Source organism: Hoplias malabaricus, chromosome 15 (genome assembly GCF_029633855.1).
Source record: "Hoplias malabaricus isolate fHopMal1 chromosome 15, fHopMal1.hap1, whole genome shotgun sequence".
Lineage (NCBI taxonomy): Eukaryota > Metazoa > Chordata > Actinopteri > Characiformes > Erythrinidae > Hoplias > Hoplias malabaricus.
In genome coordinates this window covers 16,792,558-16,813,831 of record NC_089814.1, presented here as the reverse complement: position 1 = coordinate 16,813,831, position 21,274 = coordinate 16,792,558, and the positions used below count along the sequence as shown (strand labels likewise).

Genomic DNA, 21,274 nt, shown 5'->3' with positions numbered 1-21,274 from the left:
TAATTGTGTTGTAAACACATTAAAAATCATTAATAGCAGATACTTGTTTGGTCTTCCACATCAGTCAACAGTAAGCCTGTCAGCTTCAGCACATATTTGTTAATATGTTTAACCATTTAACCACCAAGTTCAATCAATTAACCACTTATAGAATGTCAATGTCTATATGATAATATTGTGTGTACCTTAACATGTGAAATTACAAAATTCACATTCTCAGGTCTTAGCATATTCTTTATCTTGACATTTTCACTTTTTATATAACCTATATTTATATATATAACCTATAACCTTTTTATATAACATATATTTTTAAAATTAGACAAAAGAGGCCACATTTTTTCTTTTTATCTCTGGGTTAAAAATGATTTTCAATGACCTTTAAGGTGTTTACAACCTAATTATACCCATTTCTCCACCATCGTAGACCTCCCCTTTAGTGATTTGGGTCCAATTAAATTGTTTTGCATTGCTTTCTGAAGGGCTGGAATTGATTGGAAACATTAGGCCTGAGCTTGTCTTCTGTAAATTACTTGTAAATGAACAATCTAGAACAGTCCAAGGTTGAAGGTGACAGATTTGAACTGCCTTGAAATCTGTATCATGGGAAAGTTTTTAGGCTTCTTTTCTGCAATTCTGTCAGAGCATTATCTCAATAACACATCTTTTGACCTTTCCTGGTCCCTGAAATGGAAAATGGTAGTGAATAGGATTTCTATTAAAGATACATAAGGTTGATGGCAGATCCTTTTACATGGGGCTGAGAGAGAGAGAGAGAGAGAGAGAGAGAGAGAGAGACTTAGTATCTGTATGCTGGCAAGCTTAAGATCAGCAGCTGGTCCAGACTGATGCAACAACATAAGAGTGTTTTAGAAAATGTGACAGTGCTAGTGGAGGGTCAGTTTGTAATTCTATCCCTAATTAAGGACTCGTGCTTTATATTAACCCCTTAACACTGCCAGCACACCTCAATTTATCTTTTATTCTATTATTTGTTCCTTAATTTTTAACAGCCCAGTAATAAACTTTAGGATATATTTTTCCATTAATGTTCAATGGTTAAAAGTCTTATATATAACCAGCATTACAGGTGCTCAGGTAAGTACATTGTATTTATACACAGGATAAAATGGAGAATTTCCTACGCCAATTCATTCAAGCTTGACATAGAACACCCCTCACCCTTTGACCTCCACTCTTTTCCTCCCTGCAACCACAGCATTCCTGCAATCATCTGTCTTTGGCCATTTGAATCCTAACCCAAACCAATAGGGTTATAGGTGCTCAGGAAAGTATAGAACATTGTGCAATTATAATCCAACACCTTATGTATTTACAAAATCAGATTTGAGGGAATGTTCACATTTTTTATGCCTTGTTCAGTAACGTTACATGTTAGAATTACTGAGGCATAGATAAGAGGATATATATATGAGAGAGAAATCTTACGTTGGTAGGGTGAAGGGAGAGGATGCCACAGAGCTGGACAGACAGATGAATGTGGAAAGAATGGATGGTTGTGCTGGAGAGATTGGGGTGATGGAGCAATGAAATGAAAAAGAGCGAGGGATGAAGTATGGGTCCTGTGTGGGGGCTGGGCAGAATTAAGCACTGTTCTGATGATAAAGTGAGAGATAATTTGGAGAGAGGAGAGAAGAGGTGAGAGGCAGGTGTGCAGGCGGAGGAAAGTTAGAGCGAGTGAGTGAGTAAGTAAGAGAGAGAAAGAGAGGTTTGTTTGAGCAGTTAGCCCTCAATATTCACAGCGCTGGTTGACTGAAGAGGGTGAGAAAAAGCTTTTCTCTGAACCATTTGCGTGGGAGTGTGTGTGTGTGTGTGTGTGTGTGTGCGCGCGCGCGCATGTGTGTTATATTGAAGGACTGCTAATCATGCATTGTATTTGAGACCTGGTGTTCACTGACACATCGGCTTTGTATGTTCATTTCGTCTGTGTGCATGCAGTTCTTTGTGTTTGTGTGTGTGTGTGTGTGAGTAAGTGAATGATGAGGGTATGGTGGCTGTGTGTGTGTGGGTGGATGAAGTGGATAAGCCAATAAGTGCATGTGCAGATGATTGTACAGTTATGTATGTACAGAATGTAAAGCTCTGAAACATGTTTGCAGATGAAATGTGAAATATGTGGAAACACACACACACACACACACACACACACACACATGAATGCAGCCCAAGTCAGTTTTGTTGATACCCAGAGCTTTGTTACACCCATATCCTTTGTTACAAAAATACCAAATAATAACGTTAATGGCCTTAGCCTTTAGAAATAGAATAAAAGCTGTATTAAACTACATGTCTAGGATAGCTGAAATAAAATTTAAAGCTTGTTGGGTCTGACTTGTGCAAGGGTTATTCTATAGTTCTTATTCCAGAGCACAACTACCTCTGCATGATAACAGTGTCAGGTAAATGATTATATTTGTGAAATTTACATTTTAAAGCCATTTACTGATTCACAGACATTAAAATTTTATAGCCTGTGTGCACATGTCTTTTTTTCAAACAAATACAGAACCCGCTAGTGTTAGCGTTGCAAAGGGGTGGTAATTTCCAGTAAATTATCGGTAACTTTATATGGGAACTTTAGCTTGGGAACTTTGGAAATATTCCAAAATGTAAACTTTCTATTGAAATTTGGGGAATTTATGGGAATTAATAGAAAATATTGTATAATTTAAAGGAACCATATTATACACTATTATCAATGTACCATTTTTATTTTTTATTTTTTGTAAATAGCAGACATGAAGGCATAGCAATACAAATAACTATGACACCTGTGAGGTCATGATGCACATGGCATTCTTCTGTTAAATAAAATGACAAAGTGTAAAAATACTAAAGCTAATTGTCTTCAAAATGTTAAATAAGTACTTAATAAGTATTAATTTTTGGTTACAGAAACCCGCTAAGGTAAGAAAATATAGATAGCTAGCATATGCTAGCCTCCTAGCCTTCGTAAACTAGTCTTTTAAATGAAATTGCTCATGAAGTTTTTCTGATTTACCAGATAGCAAGCAACTGTGAGATTACACCTTGATTTAATAGTTGCTTAAAGGTTTCAATGCAATTACTGTCAATAAAAATATGAACTTCATCAAAACCTACCTGACTTTAGGTAGTGCTTTGGTCCAAATGTTTGCTTTCAGTAGTGGCGAGTGTCAGGTCTTTAGAATCATCTGGATGTACGCTGTACTTGTGATGGCGGAATGAACAATGCAGTGTGTGTGGTCTCAATAGCCCTTCAGTGTGTAATGTGCCATGTTGCCTGGGATTGAGGAGCAGCTTTGCTATGCTATGATACTATGTTTTGGTATCATATCTAATTATTTTAGCCAAGATTATGCTTCAGTTTTTACCAAATATATGTAAGTTTCTCACCTTTAGCATTGAATATTCCCATTTTATTCCATTAATTCCCATAATTATTTGTCGATCCCCATGGTACATTTCCCAACTTTGAAAATTTTGCAGCCCTAGCTAGTGTACAAAAATAGCTGGTGTTCTCTAAACTATGTTTATATTCGAAATGCACATATGCAATACATGCATACATGTATGTATAATTTTGGCAGCCACTCCAGTGACATGAGTTGTTGTTCTGGTTTCAACAATGAGAACAGAGGAATATTTTCTAGTGTTAGCTTTCAAATGGAGCCTAATGTTCCTATCTTTAGTTTTAAATAAGCAAAATAAAATAATATTCTCTATAAAGACCACCTCAGTTTGTAAGGTTCAATATGTGTGTAACTTTCTGGATATATTATTCCTTGCACTCGTAATATTCCATTGGGTAAAACACTCAATAGTGAGCTAAATGCTGAGATGTAACTAGTAACATGCAGTAGATTTTTGTGCAGTGTCAACCTTTTTCACAATTGCCTTTTAACATTTACTGTTCATGTGAGAGGTTTACTCTGCTCTTCTATGTTCTTACTTCAGTTGTTTTCATTACACAGCGTATTTCCTTCCATATTATTTCATTTAATTAAACCTACATTGGTCTTTTGGTCTAAGGAATGGAATTAAACACATTTATTCTACCTGAATGATTAAAATATTGGTTCTACAATTAGTTGTTTCATTATTGAGCCCAGCCCATTACTATAATTTTGCACTGCATTTCACATTCACCCTCCAAAGAACGTGCCCCTGCCCCACACAAAAATTCCATTTAATTAACATCTGCTCCAAACATCCAAATTAAATATCAGCTATTTATATCAGCTTCCATGCAGAAGCATACACTCCTTCTGATAATAAGGGCTGTACATTTAGAAGTTATACTTTATTGATCCCATTTGGGGAGGCTCAATTAACCCATGGCCATGAAAACACACACAAATTCGTGAGCACACACACACACACACACACACACACACACACACACACACACACACACACATGCACACACACACACAAACACACACACACACACAAACACTGAATACATGAAATGATCTCCCTTTATTAGTTTGTTGCTAATTATTATTATGTCACTAATCTAGGGGATCAAAACAGTGACCCTCTGGTCCCAAGCCTGTTTATGTAACCTTTAGGCTACAGTTGCCCATGAAGGTGAAATTGTTTTGCTTCCAAAAGCTAGACAAGGCTCATTCTTACTCTTCAGCATGCCTTTGTCTATAAGCCTGTGCCTCTGGATATATATAAAACAGCATCAACATCATCTCCACCCCTGAGGTCCAGTGTGAGTGATTTCTGCTGAACAAGAGCTGAACCAACTCTGCCAAACAGTCGTTTTATCTGTTATTATCTGTGTTAATTCTCTTGAAGCTTTTTTTAAAATGAAAAACACATATGTTTCCAGTGTTTTAACTAAAAAAAATTATTTTATTTTATAAACCCAGTTTATTCTCTTGTGCTATGGGGGAGCACCAGTGACCACAGCAGTAATTACTTGCATATGATTTCACTGATGTGGAAGTGAGCATTGGGTTTTAGAGAGACATGCTACCATCAAGACAAGGTCTTATGCTGAGAAGTTCATGGTTATTTCAGCAAGAAAATGGCAAGCCTCATTCTGTATGAGCTACAACTACATGGCTTCAAAGTGAATGTGCCTGACTGACATGAAAAGGAGAACAGCGACCACAGGCTGTTGAGAAGCTAAAACCTTGTATCAAGCCAGAATGCACAAAAACTCCATTTGCAAAACTGTAACAATGCCCTCAGCTCCAAAATTAGAGATTAAACAGCATAATTAAAAAGAAAGTTGATGTAACACAGTGGTAAATATGTTTCTGTCACAACTTTTTGGAGTGTGTTGCAGGCATCGAATTATGAATGTGTTTATATTTATAAAAAGTTGTTAGGTGTAAGCATTGGAATTTATTTACTTTTGTCAGTTAAATAAATCTTAAAGAGAATTATCAAAGCACAGATTCTTGTTTTAATGCATTTTTCAAAGTGCCCTAATGTCTGGAAATGAGGTGTGTAAAGGTGAATTCTATGGATCAGGAAGTGCTAATAAAAGAAAAAATGTCCCATAATTATCCATGTCCTCCAGCTCTGGAATACTAGTAGATTCATCATCAGAGCACCCACCCACACACACACACACACACACACACACACACACAAAAGTGTAATTTATCTTCTTGCATTACAACTGGAGTTCATATGTTGGATTTTATGATTAAAAACAATTTTTGAAATATTATTTTGATACCTTTGCATTTATGAAATATTCTAAGCCATAGTTGTTGTCAGCTTGCTATTTGAGATCTGGACTTGTACTCTTGTATAAATTGTGTATGACATTGTAATTTGCAGAAAGGTCTAGATAACTGAAACAAAATTGATGTGAATTGCAGAAAAGAGCAGAAAAAAAGCCTGTTGACTTCCGCTTGAGAGGAATGAGCTGCAGAGTTCAGAAAAGAACTTACCTATGGTATTTCATTTTACTCCTAAATGGCAAAACATGATTAAAATCAATACTGTAGTTATGAATGAAAACCTTTCAAAAAGAGAAATTCAAGAAACTACCCAAAAATCTTTGTGCGACCTTTGATAAGATCTTAAGCACTGAGCTCTTTGTGTTTCTTTGATCGTTTCACTTTTACATGAATGTTAAAAGTCTTTCTTACTCTCTCTCTCTGTCTGTATATATATATATATATATATATCACATTAATGTCATCTCCACCCCTGAGGGCCAGTGTCAGTGATTTCTGCTGACCAAGAGCTGAACCACCACTGCCAAACAGCACAACAGAAGCTTAACTATCTTATTCCCCTGGCAGCTCAATTGAAGAGCTCTGACACCAGACAGCAGAAGCCTGGGGATTTTTGTGTGTCTGTAAGTGTGTGTGTGTGTGTGTGTGTGTGTGTGTGTGTGTATTTGTGTGTGTGTGTATGTGTGGGTGTGTGTATGTGTGTGTGTGTGTGTGTGTGTGTGTGTATGACTGCCTGTAGAATAAGCCATCATTTCAGGTAGATAATGAGGAACACTGAGGTATCTGGAATTTGTAGGTTTGATTTCAAACATATTTTCAACATTAGGGATATTTGTTGTATATATTAATTATAATGGGCCCAAAGATAACAGATTATTTTTATGAATATACTCCAAAAATAGAACATTTGTTCATCATTAGGAAAAATATTGGTATTGATATAGCTCTATTTAATGGCATTTTTAAATTTAATCTATAAATACTGTGAATACCTTAAAATGTGATATATGTGTATTTCAGTTGGTGTTTAGATTACTCAATACATTCATGTGATTTATTAACAAAAAAGTGTTCAAAATTATGCAGAACAATCAGTCATTTTATGTCCACAAAAACTGTAGAAAATTAATCTACTTTGAGTTACAGCCATTTTTGAAGAGTGCTTGCACAGTGATGTGACCTCAGCTTGTATAATCTCCTTAGAAATGTATGAAATGAAATGGGAACTTGGAGCAGCCGCACATGCCCTTATCTTCACAATACTCAGTGTCAAGCAATAGAGAAGTATAAAAACCCCTCAGCAATGGAGTGTTGGGCAGAGGAATGATGTTCTCTAAAATAGAGGAGTCCCATACACTGCTGTGTATGTTAATGATCTGAAACTATTCATTCAGCTTCAGTATCTACAGTTTCGCCTAAATGTATTTGGACAATTCTCATAATTTAGGCTGTGTACTCTGTACCACAGTGGACTTGAAACAGAGATATGTAATTGTGGTGTAGACTGTCAGCTTTATTTGAAGGTGTTTAACAGAGGAATGGCTTTATCTGTTTAGGAGCGGATTCAAAGACCCAAGTTTGCATTTGTTATCGGTTCATATTGTATTCGGAATTCTTAATATGAGGTCCCCAGAGGTGTCAGTGCAAGTGAAAGAGGCCATCATAAGACTGAAAGAAGAAAATAAACCTGTGAAAGCAGGACTAGAGTGGGCAAATCAACAATCTGTTAAATCCCTAAAAAGAATGGATGCACTGACACTCACACTCAAGCTGAAATAAGCATGGTGACTAATTAGTTTTTTCTGACCTTGCTTATTTCTTTTAGCTACAGTAGCATAGTTAAGGTCACTGGAGCCTCAATATAGCGGCATAATTCACTTGGGGCTTGGGTGGGTGGGGGTGAGATAGAGGTGAAATCTATCTATCTGTCTGTCTGTCTGTCTATCTATCTATCTATCTATCTATCTATCTATCTACCTACCTACCTACCTACCTACATTTTTTTGCTCTGTGTATGTGTTGTGTCAGGGGCTGTTGTCCTATAAAGAATCCACACTGGAAACAAAGAGATGAAAGGGAAGAGAAGTGAGTAAAGGGGCCGCTTATGTAAGCGTAGGATGTGAATACAGGCAGAAGACTGGGCTTCTAAGCAGCTCTGGAGAGGAGAGGTGTGAGTATGTCTCGGAATGGATCGATACATGCGGCATTCCGCACAGTTCTGCACTTTTTTCTGCAGCTCTCTGCACCTTCACCTGGGTGTGACGGATCAATGTCGATCCAGCATTCTCTCACATGAGCAATCTACAGGCAGAGAGGCTGGAGGTTTTGGAATGTGTGGGATTAAGCACAGTGAGCTTATTTAAACCTGCACACTAAGACCTGAAGCAGCTCTCATAGAAAACAACACAGCCACTGCAGAAACACATAGAGACTGTCAGGAACTGCACCAGGGATATCTTGATCCGATCTGCATGAATAGGGGACTGATATTATGTGTAAGCGTAGATATATCTCCAAAATGGTAACATTACAGAAGGTAAAAATATTCTTAAAATTAAATGCAGGCAAATAGAAGGAAATGTTATTTTGGACAATTTATATGCATCAATTAATTGTGAAATTTTCATAAAATAGAAAGAGTAGCTAATGTATTAAAGTGGATTTTTTTATTAAAAGTAATTTGGTAAAATAAACTTAATAAAATGTCATATTTTCATAAGCTTATCGAGTTCTATATTAATTGACTTGGATTGTGGTCAAAAATATTTGGTCAACACAGTCTTAAATTTTGATAATGCACTACTATTTTCTGCCCTAGTCCTTCTTTCTCTGTCTCCCAGTCTTGCTTACATCGGCACAACTGTCTAAGCGTTGACCTTATGACCAGGAGACTGAGTCTGACCCCCAGTGATGCCATCCAAGGCCAGAAGACTAAGAGAGCACAATTGACCTTGCTCAGTCTATGTGGGTTTGATGGCTATCCCTGCCCTATTATCATACAGTATGATTCTAACCAGCGCCTGTCTCTGTCAGTTGGCATGAAAGAAATGGATAGTTAATGGTCTCCTTAAAATGTTTTGAGCTCTCCAATGTCATTGTGTTAGTGACAATCAAAACGAATCAGTGTCTTGCAGGAAGCATCTTGTGACTGGTGAAAATTGCTAGTAGGTCTAATCGGAAAAGAGTAAAAAGAAATGGGGAAAATATATATAAATGGCAAGTAAACAACAATTCTTCTCAGGGTTTCCCTTTTCCTAACTTTTATTGAAATCACTATCAATGATCAAACCTAGGTGTCTGAATGAGTAAAATAGGCAGAAGTGGAGAAGGGCTTGGACGGGATGGACACAACCATGTTTCATAACTTTTAGGTTTTTAATTTTTTGGTATGGTACAGTAGATGTTGATAAATGTTCAGGTGAGAATCATTATCCATCTTAACTTGAGTTAAGATACATTTGAATATTATTGGACCCCTAATTTTACACTTTGCCTCCTTGCTGCTGTTTCTCTTTCTCTCACACCTTCTCTCTCTCTCTCTCTCTCTCTCTCTCTCTCACTCTCTCCCTTTCTCTCTCTCCCATCCTCCCAGTTAGAATTAGGCTGATCTGGGTACAGCAAAGCTGCAGGCTTTACTTTGAGAGCAAGGCCATGAAGCTGAACTGATGGAGGAGCTATATTTGGGAAGGGAACAGTAGACGAGGCATGCAAATGCGAGCTGGAGCTGGGATCATGTTTTTGGCAAAACCTAATCTAGGGAGTATGCTGAGTATTTGCTTGGTTTCTCATTTGCAAACATTGCAGCGGATAAAGGAAAATACATCGGTGTGAAACACACATTTATACTCGTGTGGCCACTGACAAGTGCTATTGCCGAGGGAAAAGATGTGTCAAATATGGACCATCTTCTGTCAGCCCAGATGAAGACAAACTGCATTTTTTTCTTTTAAGAAGGGAATTAGAGATTGAATGGGGAAATCTTTCTTGTGGAAAGTGACAGCTCTGATTAGCATTTCGCTGTCTGCTGAAAGGCATTGCTCCCACACATACGCACACTTTCGGCCCTGCTCTGTTGTTCCTGCCCAAATACAAACACACATGCGCACACACATATGCACCCATAAGCAGCGTAATAAAAGCCCTGCAAAGACAAGTACAACTGAGCTTCCCAACTAATATCAGGACATAAACTACTCAGATTGTAAACACTATCTGATCTGTTAATTCACTAATTTGGATTATGGAGATCTCATGAAATGATATTTTGTTGAATCCTTTAAAGCCTGTACTTCTCTTCCCTGTCCAAATCTGGCTTTGCTGGTTAATTGAGCCTGCTTGGCTGACCACTGAAATACTGTTCCTCATTAATCAGAGCACAGAGTAATTTTATAAAAAGTTGGAGTGTGAGGATATATGAATCAACGGGAACACAGTAATATGCCACAGTGAGAAATCACCTATATTATTTTCAGCTGAAATAGCTTTAAGTTATTCATATTCTAAGGTGATTTGGAGTAAGATGCTCAAAATTATTTAAAAAACAAATAATAAAATTGGACTCCAATCAAACATACGAGGTCTGTCAGACTCCAAACTGTCACCATCAGGTAAATAGTAATTAATGCTTTCATTTTTCAGTTCAGGTGTCTCTATCAATGTTTCTATTGTGAGGGGCTTAAAGGATGGGCAGCTGCAAGAAGCTGATACCTAAAAGGAATATCTACAATTGTGGGAAACGCTGTTCCCTCTGTTTTTTTTTAATGTTTAGAAGCTCTGTGTCTTTTATGGTGGAACAGTATGTTTGAAGAAAATAAAACATAGTTGTTGTTTTTTTGGGCTGTCTACGTATTTATTTATTAACGTCAGGTGTTTGGTTTTGAAGCACATTCAGTCTTTGTTTACTTTCATGCAGTTTACTGTCTGCTGATTCTGATTTTGGAGACATTTCCAACTTAAGTATTTCAACAGATATATTAGCAATAAACAATATCCTCATCTCAGTTTGTGATTTTCAGGATTTGAATGCCTCTCTTCCAAATGCCATATCTCAGCCGTGAGTAGAGTGAGGGAATGCCTAGCATACCAGACTGAGAAACTTTTTTTTACCCCCCTGATGACACTGTGGCTTTGTAAACTCATTAGTCTGGCTTTAAACATGCAAACATACTAGAGAGCTAGCAAATGCTGAGGAAGCATCCTCAGTATTTTATAGTGTTTTCTGAGTAAAATCATGAATGTCACATTTAAAGTAGAGAATAGACCAAAAAAAAGATATTCAGAATAAATATCTATTTAAAAACAAATAAACATTCTCTCAAAAAGAGAAGGCAACAGCATACATACAGTACATGCTAATATAAAGAGATCTTAATTAATATTGTGTGATAATGTAAACTTTCACAAACGACTATCACATTATCAAAATAATATACATGGTCATAATATTAATATATTATAAAATATTAACATTAGTCACTAAGCGGTATTGTGAGCAATTAAACAACATTTTGCTTATATGCCTGTCATGGTCATTTACACAACAATTTGGACTATTCCTTCCCTCAAGTGTGTTTCAGTTCATCAGTATTTCTGGGATGTATTCACATATACTTTTTTAACAATTCCTTAGCTGATTTACTTGTTTTGTTGGACCAGCCAACATCTATTCAGCTTGAGGTCATGGACCACACGTACTCCTGTAAAATGTCTTTATATGCCTTTGAATTCATGGTTCCCTCAGTAATCGCAAAATAGGCCCAAATCATGACGCTTCCTCCACCATGTCGCACATTTGGGATGAGGTTTTGGAATACTGTAGTTTTGTTTGTTTTGTTTTTTATTTTGTTTTCCAAACAATGTGCATTTGTGCTAAAAAGTTACATTTTTGTCTCACCTGTCCATAAAACAATTTCTCAGAAGCATTATGGAAATCCAGGTTGTCTTGGTTAGACTTGAAGTGTAGTGCCAGAGCAATGTCATCCTCCCATGAAACTGTAATTGTGGACACATGAACTAAAGTGTTGACTGTTTGTGGAGTCTTCTGTAGATCTTTTGCTGTTACCCATGGGCAATTTCTCACCTCTTTCAGGATGGCCTGTGTACTCTAGGAGTGAGTTTAATAAGACACCCATTTCTAGGCAACCATGGATTGATGTACACTGTTCTACTGTACAGTGGATACATGTATATATTTTCAATTCATGTAAAAACAATTTGAGAACTGAATGACATTAAATAAGTTATGTAAACTGTATGAATTTATTTGACCACATTCCAATACCACAGTGAATAATGAACATTGTCCACAAAATTCACATATCTCTGTCTAATCACACAAGATCATACCGGACATTTTTCTCCATTGCTTCTATTTCAAAACATCTTTTTCCCTTCCTCTCCCTCTCTTACTGAGTCCTGGTCTGCACAGGCATTGTTTTTCATCAATCCCTTCATCTCTTCAGGCACCTGCGGGGGTTTATGGCCCAAGGTCCGGAGCTGCAGAGCTGTTTAATTTCACACAGCCTGCACAAATAGAAAACAGGGAAAGAAAGAAATCAATAAAAATGAAAAATTGGGAGATGAATGTGAATGAAGGTGGGGAATGGATGGCACTTTTTCCAGTTTCTGTTTTTGGAGTGAATAGAAAACAACTGAAGTCATTTGCATGCAATGAGATTAGAAAACAGCCTTTAGTTGGATGAGTAAGTAGTTCTATTTTTGTGTGTATGCGACCCCAACTAGGAGCAGGGTAGCCAAAGAAGTGACCTACGATAACCCATGTTTTTCCTGAGAGAGAATGAGAGAGTTCCAGCCTTGTGCAGGCATTAAAGGTTGTAATGTTTCTCTGAACTAAACTGGATCTGAGTGCTTGGGTTCGGTCAGATGTGAAAATCTTTCTTTTTTTTTTTAAATCAGTCTGTTGGACTTCATATTTGTTTTATTTTTCCTAGCTCCTCAGACCTTTTTACCATCCACCTACCATCCACCTACTCCTGCTTTAATTTTTCATCCTCTGTTCCTATATATTTGAATCTGACTTAACCAAGGTCTTAGAAGCAGTCTGGAATTTAATGCATGATTTTTTAGGTATTGTTATAGGGATATACAATTAAACGTATATAGAGATGCACAGTGTCGGAATCTGGAGATTAGACAATGGACAGATGTTAGAATTGTACTTAATCCAAAATTAATCTACCTACTGTACTCAAGAAGAGCTCATTTAGGTGATGATAGGCTAGGTCACTGAAATATCATCATGTAATTAATTTTAATGTACTCTGGAATTCTAATCCAGGTGAGTTTAAGCATGAATTAAATTTTTTAAATGTATTTCAGCATTAGTATCTGTCAGTTTGTGCATGAAATATATCACATATTTCTTTATTATTTTTTAAATATGTCAGTTAACATAGTACACAATATAGGATACATTACAATTATAAAAATAATGTAACTAATAAAATAAGAAGGGGAAGTTAAAAAAGAGGTGGCTGACTAACAATGAAATGTTCCAGGAATATTGAGAGACCAAAATTACATAATTTATCGGGCCAAACCAAGGCAGGCTTCTCTCCTAACCTCTTTCAAAATATTTAAAAAAGGTTATTTTTTAAAAAAATACTATGTCTTTCCCACAAGCCCTTGTTCCAATGTTGGTTCAGAAGAGCATAATTGTTCCATTTGTATCATAAAAGGATCTTATTCAACTGCCCTTTGAAGCATGATGGGTTTGGGGAAAACTTTCCCACTGCAAGTATATTAACATTCCTCACAAGTGATAGACAAGAAGACCTGCAAAATGTAGTGCAGAATTTAACATATTGAAAAAAGAAAATATAGCTGAACCAGGGGTACCCACACATTTCTGTTTAGGCCCAAAGTCAGTGTCTGATTACAGCTCTAATTTGCATCCCTTTATTCTTCACCACTCTAAAAGAAATAGACTGGGATATTTCCCTAGAAATGCAGTGAACACCAGTTTAATCTACTTGCATCTAGCTTCCTTGAAGATGTGCCATAGGCTTGTGAAAGAATATCCTTCTAAAGAGGTGTCAGATGTTTACTACTAAAGCTGTCATCAGTTTGGTTTGATGCTGCAGGTTGCTGTTGCTATGTGAATTTGGTAGAACAAAAGCCTTTGATTAGTGTGAATAGCTCTTGTGACTGGAGTGATTGTGCTACAGAGAGAGGCAACATGCAATGACCCTAGGAGACCTCACAGCTGGAAAGGACAGTGATGCCATCATGCCCTCTTACCAGTGCCTCTCTCTTTTTTTTCCTTCTCTTTCAGAGCCCATCTGTCATCCCTTTTTTCTCTTTCCGTTTCTCCCCTCCTCCCTCTGTTACTTGTTTCTTCCCTTGCTCTAAATTATGAATTAAGATGCAGCTTCCTACGAACGAGCTTGCTCCAGCATGGCATTATTGCAATATGTTTGCCGTGGCTTTGAAGACAGCTAAACAATGCAGCCGAGATTTATGACTCTATTTTTGGCCTTTGTATGCATGACGCTTGTGTCGCAGGTTTCTATCCTTCTTTCCTCTCCTCTTCCTCTGTTTTCAAATAATCACATGGTCTACCTTGATTAGCCCATTTCTGCCATCTTCTTTTCTTTTAGGTCTGGAACAAGGCCAGAACTGTGGATGTGAATGCATGATTCATTTGGAAATGAACATTTCCAAAAAACAGGATTATAAAACAGACTCAGGCTAATGGTGCTGAATTTAATTGGCATGTGTGACTGGTTGGGGAGAATGCAGGGTGGATGTTACCGCACTTGGTATTTATTAATGTGCTAAGGCTGGGTATTGGAATGGAACGTTTCACTCAGGGATAAACAGGTGTTTAAGCAGGAATATGCCACATGTTGTGAGACCTGGGAGGATTTACTGTCTTTCTCTGTGCACTCACACTCACTTTGCATGTGTCTGAGAAAGTGCTTGTGCTTTACTGAGTGAGTATGTTTATGTGTGGGTGGGTGTGCAGATAAATGTGGGTGTTAAAACTTGCTAAGAATGCGCAGTTGGAATCTGTCAGAATCTGAATTTGCCAGTTTTTGGTCTTAAAGGAATGGCTTGGCACAAAATTTACCAAAATGTCAATGCAGATATAGTGGATCAGCCAAGAAATGTGTGGGGTCCAAAAACTGCTTCTTACATTTAGCACTAGAGATACAATCCTAACACTGCTAACAATCACTACAAGTCATAGTCACTCAAATGTTTCCGTAAGTACAACCCTAAACCTCTTCACACAGGATTTGTTGATATAATGCAAAGCAAAGTTTGACTTTCTGTGAACACTAAAATATGCACAAACCTTTCACTGTAATTTTAAACACAGCAGGATGTCATCGGAGGCAACAGGTGAAAGTTGACTGTTTGTTTAAAAGTTTATAGACATTCCTTTTCTTTTTCATAAATGACTGACAACTAGAGACATAACAAAACCAAAAAAACAAATGTCATATGACAAATGACATATATATATATGTGTGTGTGTATTTTTTATGTTTTAATATGTATAGATAGAAGTTGCTGACTCCAAACATTTACTTAGGACTTCTAGTGTTGGCACTGTAGCAATTTTAGCACCACAACTCCAATGCTACAAAGCAATTTTTGTACACCACACCAGTCTTGGCTGATGAACTAAATTTGCAGTAAGAGTAAGACCATTCCATTGTCATTCTGTCTGCAAATGAATGCCCTCTGTTCTGATTTTATTATGTAAATAATGACTCAGCCAATTACACATGCACGCATTACACACACTGGACGGTTTCAAGCATTTGCATACATATACATTTACACAATCTCTGACCAAAATACATGCTTTAATTCATTCTGAAAATGTGCTAAGGTCATTCATTCATCCTCTGTAACAGCTTCATCCTGCTACTCGCCATTTGATGTCTTATCATAGACTATAGGTATAGGTATAAGACACACCAGTCTTACATATTATATTTTAGAAATTCTTATTTGTTTTGAGACAAATTTGCAGATGACTCTCATTTATTGATTTTCTGTAAATATGTTAAACAAATTTTCACATTACTTTCTTTTAGCTTTCTATTATAAGTTTCATTAATGTTTCAATTAAGAGGGATACATTATACACATTGTCCACAAGTTTTAATTTCCACATAATTTAGAAGTTCCTGAATTAGAAGTAACATTCATTCATTCATTCATTATCTGTAACCGCTTATCCAATTCAGGGTCACGGTGGGTCCAGAGCCTACCTGGAATCATTGGGCGCAAGGCGGGAATACACCCTGGAGGGGGCGCCAGTCCTTCACAGGGCAACACAGACACACACACATTCACTCACACCTATGGACAATTTCGAGTCACCAATCCACCTACCAACGTGTGTTTTTTGGACTGAGGGAGGAAAGCGGAGCACCCGGAGGAAACCCACGGGGACACGGGGAGAACACGTTTAAGTAACATGCAGCACAGAATAAGAACAACACATTGTATGCCATGTCCTCAGATTTAGGCTGATCACAATAATAATAATAATAAAAAAACAGTTTGTGAGTTTGGTTGGTTCAAGATCACTAAAGGGATGTGCTAATGCATGCAGTTTTTTTCAGTATATGCCTGCTTTAAAAAAAGTAAAAGAAAAAATATATATTTGAATATCAAGCATCAGATCAACTACTATATCAAAAACAAGAGGCGTCTGGCTACTTGGCACAGAATCAGTCATTCACTGTTTGGCTTTTTGTGTAATAGCAGCATGCAAACACAGATATCTTCGCAGGCTCACCAAATAACTATAATTGGTCAAACCACACAGTTACTTTTCCATAGTTACTCCTGTGAAATCTTGTTGGAAATGCTTGCATATATGTGCATGCGCTGAGGAAACCTAGGCCAATCCACCAGTGTATGTGTTTCATATTAGAGTGTTTAATTAACTGCACGCTTCGGGTAAGGAACATTCATTCATTCATTCATTGTCTGTTACCGCTTATCCCTTGTAGGGTCACAGAGGATTTAGAGCCTACCCAGAATCACTGGGTACAAGGCAGGAACACACCCTGGACAGTCAATCCCAGAGCATCACATATCCACACATTTACTCACACAAATAAACTGCTGTGAACATTTTTGAATGGCCATTCCACAAATATGTGTGTGTGGCTCCTGGGCTGCACTGCTGCCCTATTGCTAGGGCCTTTCTCCACAGATAAGCAGCTTTGCTCCAACCACTGCCTCTCAGGACTCAGGACTCTGCTTTTGTCTGTGTGAGAGAGCAAAAGACATCTCTGGACCTCCTCAAAGACAATTCCACATCTTTCATTTCTCCTTCAGCTTTGTAATCTATTGATTTTTCTGTCGTGCCATCGTGTTTTCTCTCTGCTTGACATAAAAGAGTGGTGTCACACATCTAGAATATATACAAATTTCTATAGAAAAAAACTTTAGATCTGTAACAATTACTCTATCAATAGCTTTCAAATATAGCTCCTTAATAGATTGAATAGTGAACACTACTTATAGGCCATACTAACGCTATAGTCATGTATCAGATTTCCCACAGGTATTTCTTTCAAGGACATGACAAATAAGGGAAACTACATCATCTAGATCTCTTATGCATCTATATTTTTACGTCTTTTATGTTTATTATGTAAAAGTAAATCTTTTCTCTTACAAATTGAGAATATACAGCATGATGTATAAGGTAACAGGCTAAGAGAGTACCTACAATATTCTGGTCAGGTTTTAACAAAGGATTATCTGTAAAACTGCAACAAAATAAAGAATCTGTCACTTGAGCAGGCAGGTTCAGCATGGTACCATAAGACAGAACTTCCCAGTAAATTAAAAACAGCTTGCTTATTATCTGAGTAATCAGATTACTTTATTAGTAATATGATTCAGGGTGAGAACCCTATGATACTTACTAACAATTTAAAAAATCTCAAACTTCATGCTTTGTCATGCATATCTCTCTCTCTCTCTCTCTCTCTCTCTCTCTCTCTCTCTCTCTCTCTCTCTCTCTTATATTTGGCGTGATGTACTCCCTCATTACTCTCTTTATTTGTATGAGTAGAGGGGATCATGAAGTTGAACTAAGCTTGAAAAGGATTCCTGTCTTTTGCCAGTCAGACCAATGCCTGTGTGTGCCTGTGCTTGTGTGCGAACAGAAATAGACACCCATCTACCCACCCACAGATCATTAGAGAGAGAGCGAGAGAGAGAGAGTGTAGGGGTGGGTGGTCAGAGTGTAAAACTCTTTGAATCGCTTTGCTTACTCACTTAGTCCTTTGCAGCTGTGAGACTGTTTGCTACGTTTTCACTCTCATTGGGTGCGGCTGGTTGCCTGACCATATTGTGAAAGGCTTTGTGACACATATTGTGACACCATATGTCAAGATCTATACACACAGTGCCCTCAGGCACTTAAACCCAGTTTAAACATCTTCACAGATTCCAATACCTTGTGAATAATGCGTCTTCTAATGTGAATGATAAAATTAACCTTTCGCTTTAGTTTAAGACCTGTTATGTCAGTAAAATATCATTAAAAGCATGGTATATGATTTCAATCCTTTAGACCTTTTGTTAAATTTAGCAAATATTTCCTCACAGGTTGCTAGTCGTCTGGTATGTTGCACACTGGACCCCTTTTCTGGAAAAGTTGGCACATTTTGTAAAATACAATAAAAAATATTAATAAGTGTTTGTTAATTGAGGCTAGTAACCACTGTCGAATGGGAATGACCTTCAAGCCATCACATTGCACTTAATGCTGCTGTCAAAATACTGTAAACAAACATAGGATGGGAGTACCTTTGAAAACTGTTGTCAGTTAACACAGTCTGCCCCTACTTCAAGAAAGGCAACAATAATCTCTATTAGGCAAGAAAAGGCTATGCCTCTGCAGTACTACTGCCAAGTTCTCTGGGCCCAAGCTCATCTTAGATGGTCCAAATGTCAATGGAAACATGGCGGACAGATGACTCCATTTTTCAAATTGTTTTCAGGAAAAAGTGCATATGCCTTTATCTGCAGTACATTTGCAACACATTTCTATGGTGCTATGAGTTAAAGCACAGAACAGATCAGCGCTGTCACACACATTTTCCTCCGTCTCTGCAGGTTTTCCCCTGTGAGTGTCTCTGCATGATATGTGCTCGGCTGCAGCTCACGGCAACTCATAATGAGAGAACAGGGAGTAGCGCTCCATTGCCTCCACTACACGCAGACTTTCACCACAAAACATTTCAGGCACTCTCAAAGTAATATCAATAAATACAAAGTTATGAGCAGCTGTGTGCATGTTTCTACAAGGGATTGGAATGTGTGAATAATAAAGCCATTTCTTTTAGAAGGGAGTCATATAGCTACATGCTATAGTTTCTAGATGTTAAGTTGTGAAAACCTATAATAGTTGTTAAAGATGTAATTGGAATTCATAAATGTTTATATGACTTTTTTCTAGAACAGATGTAAAGGTTTGAAAATGAAGAGCTACATGAGATTATTTTTTTAGAATAGGTATAGAGTCTTGTATAGAAATTAAAGTGCATATAGATGAGATATGGAAAATAAAGCACCTAACCATGCAGTATTCCTTTACAAACATTAGTGAAACAATGGGCTAATCTAAAGAGCTTGCTGAATTTGTACTGTAACACAAGGCAAAAAGTCAGTTGCACTGTGAAATTTCTTTCATCCTAGCTATTCCACAATCAACTGTGAATGATTTATTTGAATTATGGAAGTGTTTAGGAACTACAGAAACTCAGCCAATACGTGTCAGACTATGTAAAATTACAGAGAGTGTTGCTGAGTGCTGAGGCGCACAGTGCCAATAACCACAGAGTTCCAAACCTCCCCTGAAGTGAACATCAGCAAAACTGTGCTCCAGTGCACAAAGCAAGATCCATTAAGATATGGTTAGGTGAGTTTGTATGGAGCTTGTTTATGACAATATTATATAAGTAAATGAATAAAGAAATAATTAATTAAAATGAGACTTAATTAATTAAACATCTGATTTAATTATTAAACTGTGAAATAAAAGCTTAAATAAATGTATGTGATTTTTTAAATTGTTATTTAGTTTTTATTAATTGTAATATTTAAATAATTTTATTAATTATGTAACTATTTATATATTTATTTCTGGTGCCTTGCAGCCTTGCACTATGAAATAATTAAATCTGTCAACATCATTCATCATCAGTCAGTGGGCGGGCCTAACTACGATCCAGTCAGATCTATTGGCTAAATTGTGCAGTAAGACAGATTGATCATGTACGTTCGATTCATTTCCATCTACTAATGATAGTTTTAAGAGGACAAAATTGTGAAAAGCTGCCATGAACTTTAAGGGAGTCTGTAAATTTAATTTAAGCGGCATTAAAAAACACCCCTGTTGCTCCATTCCACCCAACATCCAACAGACTGCCTGTACAAGGTAAGTTAACGCTAGGGAGGTTAGTTAGCCAACAGCAGGCTATAGATTTGACTGAATCGGAGTTAGCCCCGCCCACTGACCGATGATGGATGATGTTCACAAATTTAATTAGTTTAGTTTCATGCTGCAAGGCGCATGAAATTCAAATATAAATAGTTAAAAAATAATTAAATGATTTCAATAATTCAATCAATAAATTATTTAAAATGCACATTTAAATAATGAATTTAAAAATCACATGAAATCGTTTAAGCTTTTATTTCAATATTAACATGAAATTATTTTTATTAATTTTGCTTTGTTCATTTAATTATACAATATCATCATAAAAACATACATTTGGCATGGAAGAACTTGAATGGTATTGTGTCCTCTAAAAAACAGAAGTAAAAGGATTAAATTAATATTTTTTATCTTTGTAGCTATAATGTGAAAGACTTTATATATATATTCAATGACAGAAAAACTACATATTAATGCCTAGAGATTAATAATGGGATCTCATAAAACCGCCTGTAGCTGTAATGTGTAGGTATCTAAATACTTTTGTTCATGTAATGTATGTTAGTTCTCTCTATATAAAATAAGTCTTTATATAATGTTTGAAAGAAAAGCACCTTATGCTGGAAAGGTCCATTCAGACTACTCAGACTGTACTCAGCTACCCTCTGAGCACTCATGTGGTTTCATAAGGCATGAACATTCTTTTTATGACCTTTTTCTTTTTTTTACAGTAGATTCAGTAAGTAAGGCTAATATATTTGCATTATGTTATTCGCAGAGTGACCCTGTCCAGTGTTCATGGGAAATGAATGAATTTGGTTTCATACATTCCTACTGTGTATAAGTTTTAAGGGTGTGAAGACTATAACTCCTTTTTAGTGATTATACTCTAAATTAAGAGTTTTAAGGCTGTGTAAAAGTGTTTGCATCACAATCATTCTGAAAGGGGTCAAATTTTTATGAGGATATAAATGATTGCATCTGTCAGTTAATGATCATTCAGAGGAAAGTGGATTAACTTTGTGTCATATGCTGGGTGGATAGATGAGAATAATGGCTGAAATTTAGATGGGCAAAAATCTGACAATTCTATTAGGGCTTCTGCCTTAACTAT

At 36.8% G+C, this 21,274-nt stretch overlaps 1 protein-coding gene across 2 annotated transcripts in view; it reads left to right on the top strand.

The window, feature by feature from the left end:
* slc8a4a (solute carrier family 8 member 4a) overlaps positions 1-21,274 on the top strand; it is a 97,029-nt gene that overhangs the window by 53,708 nt on the left and 22,047 nt on the right. The window lies entirely within an intron of this gene.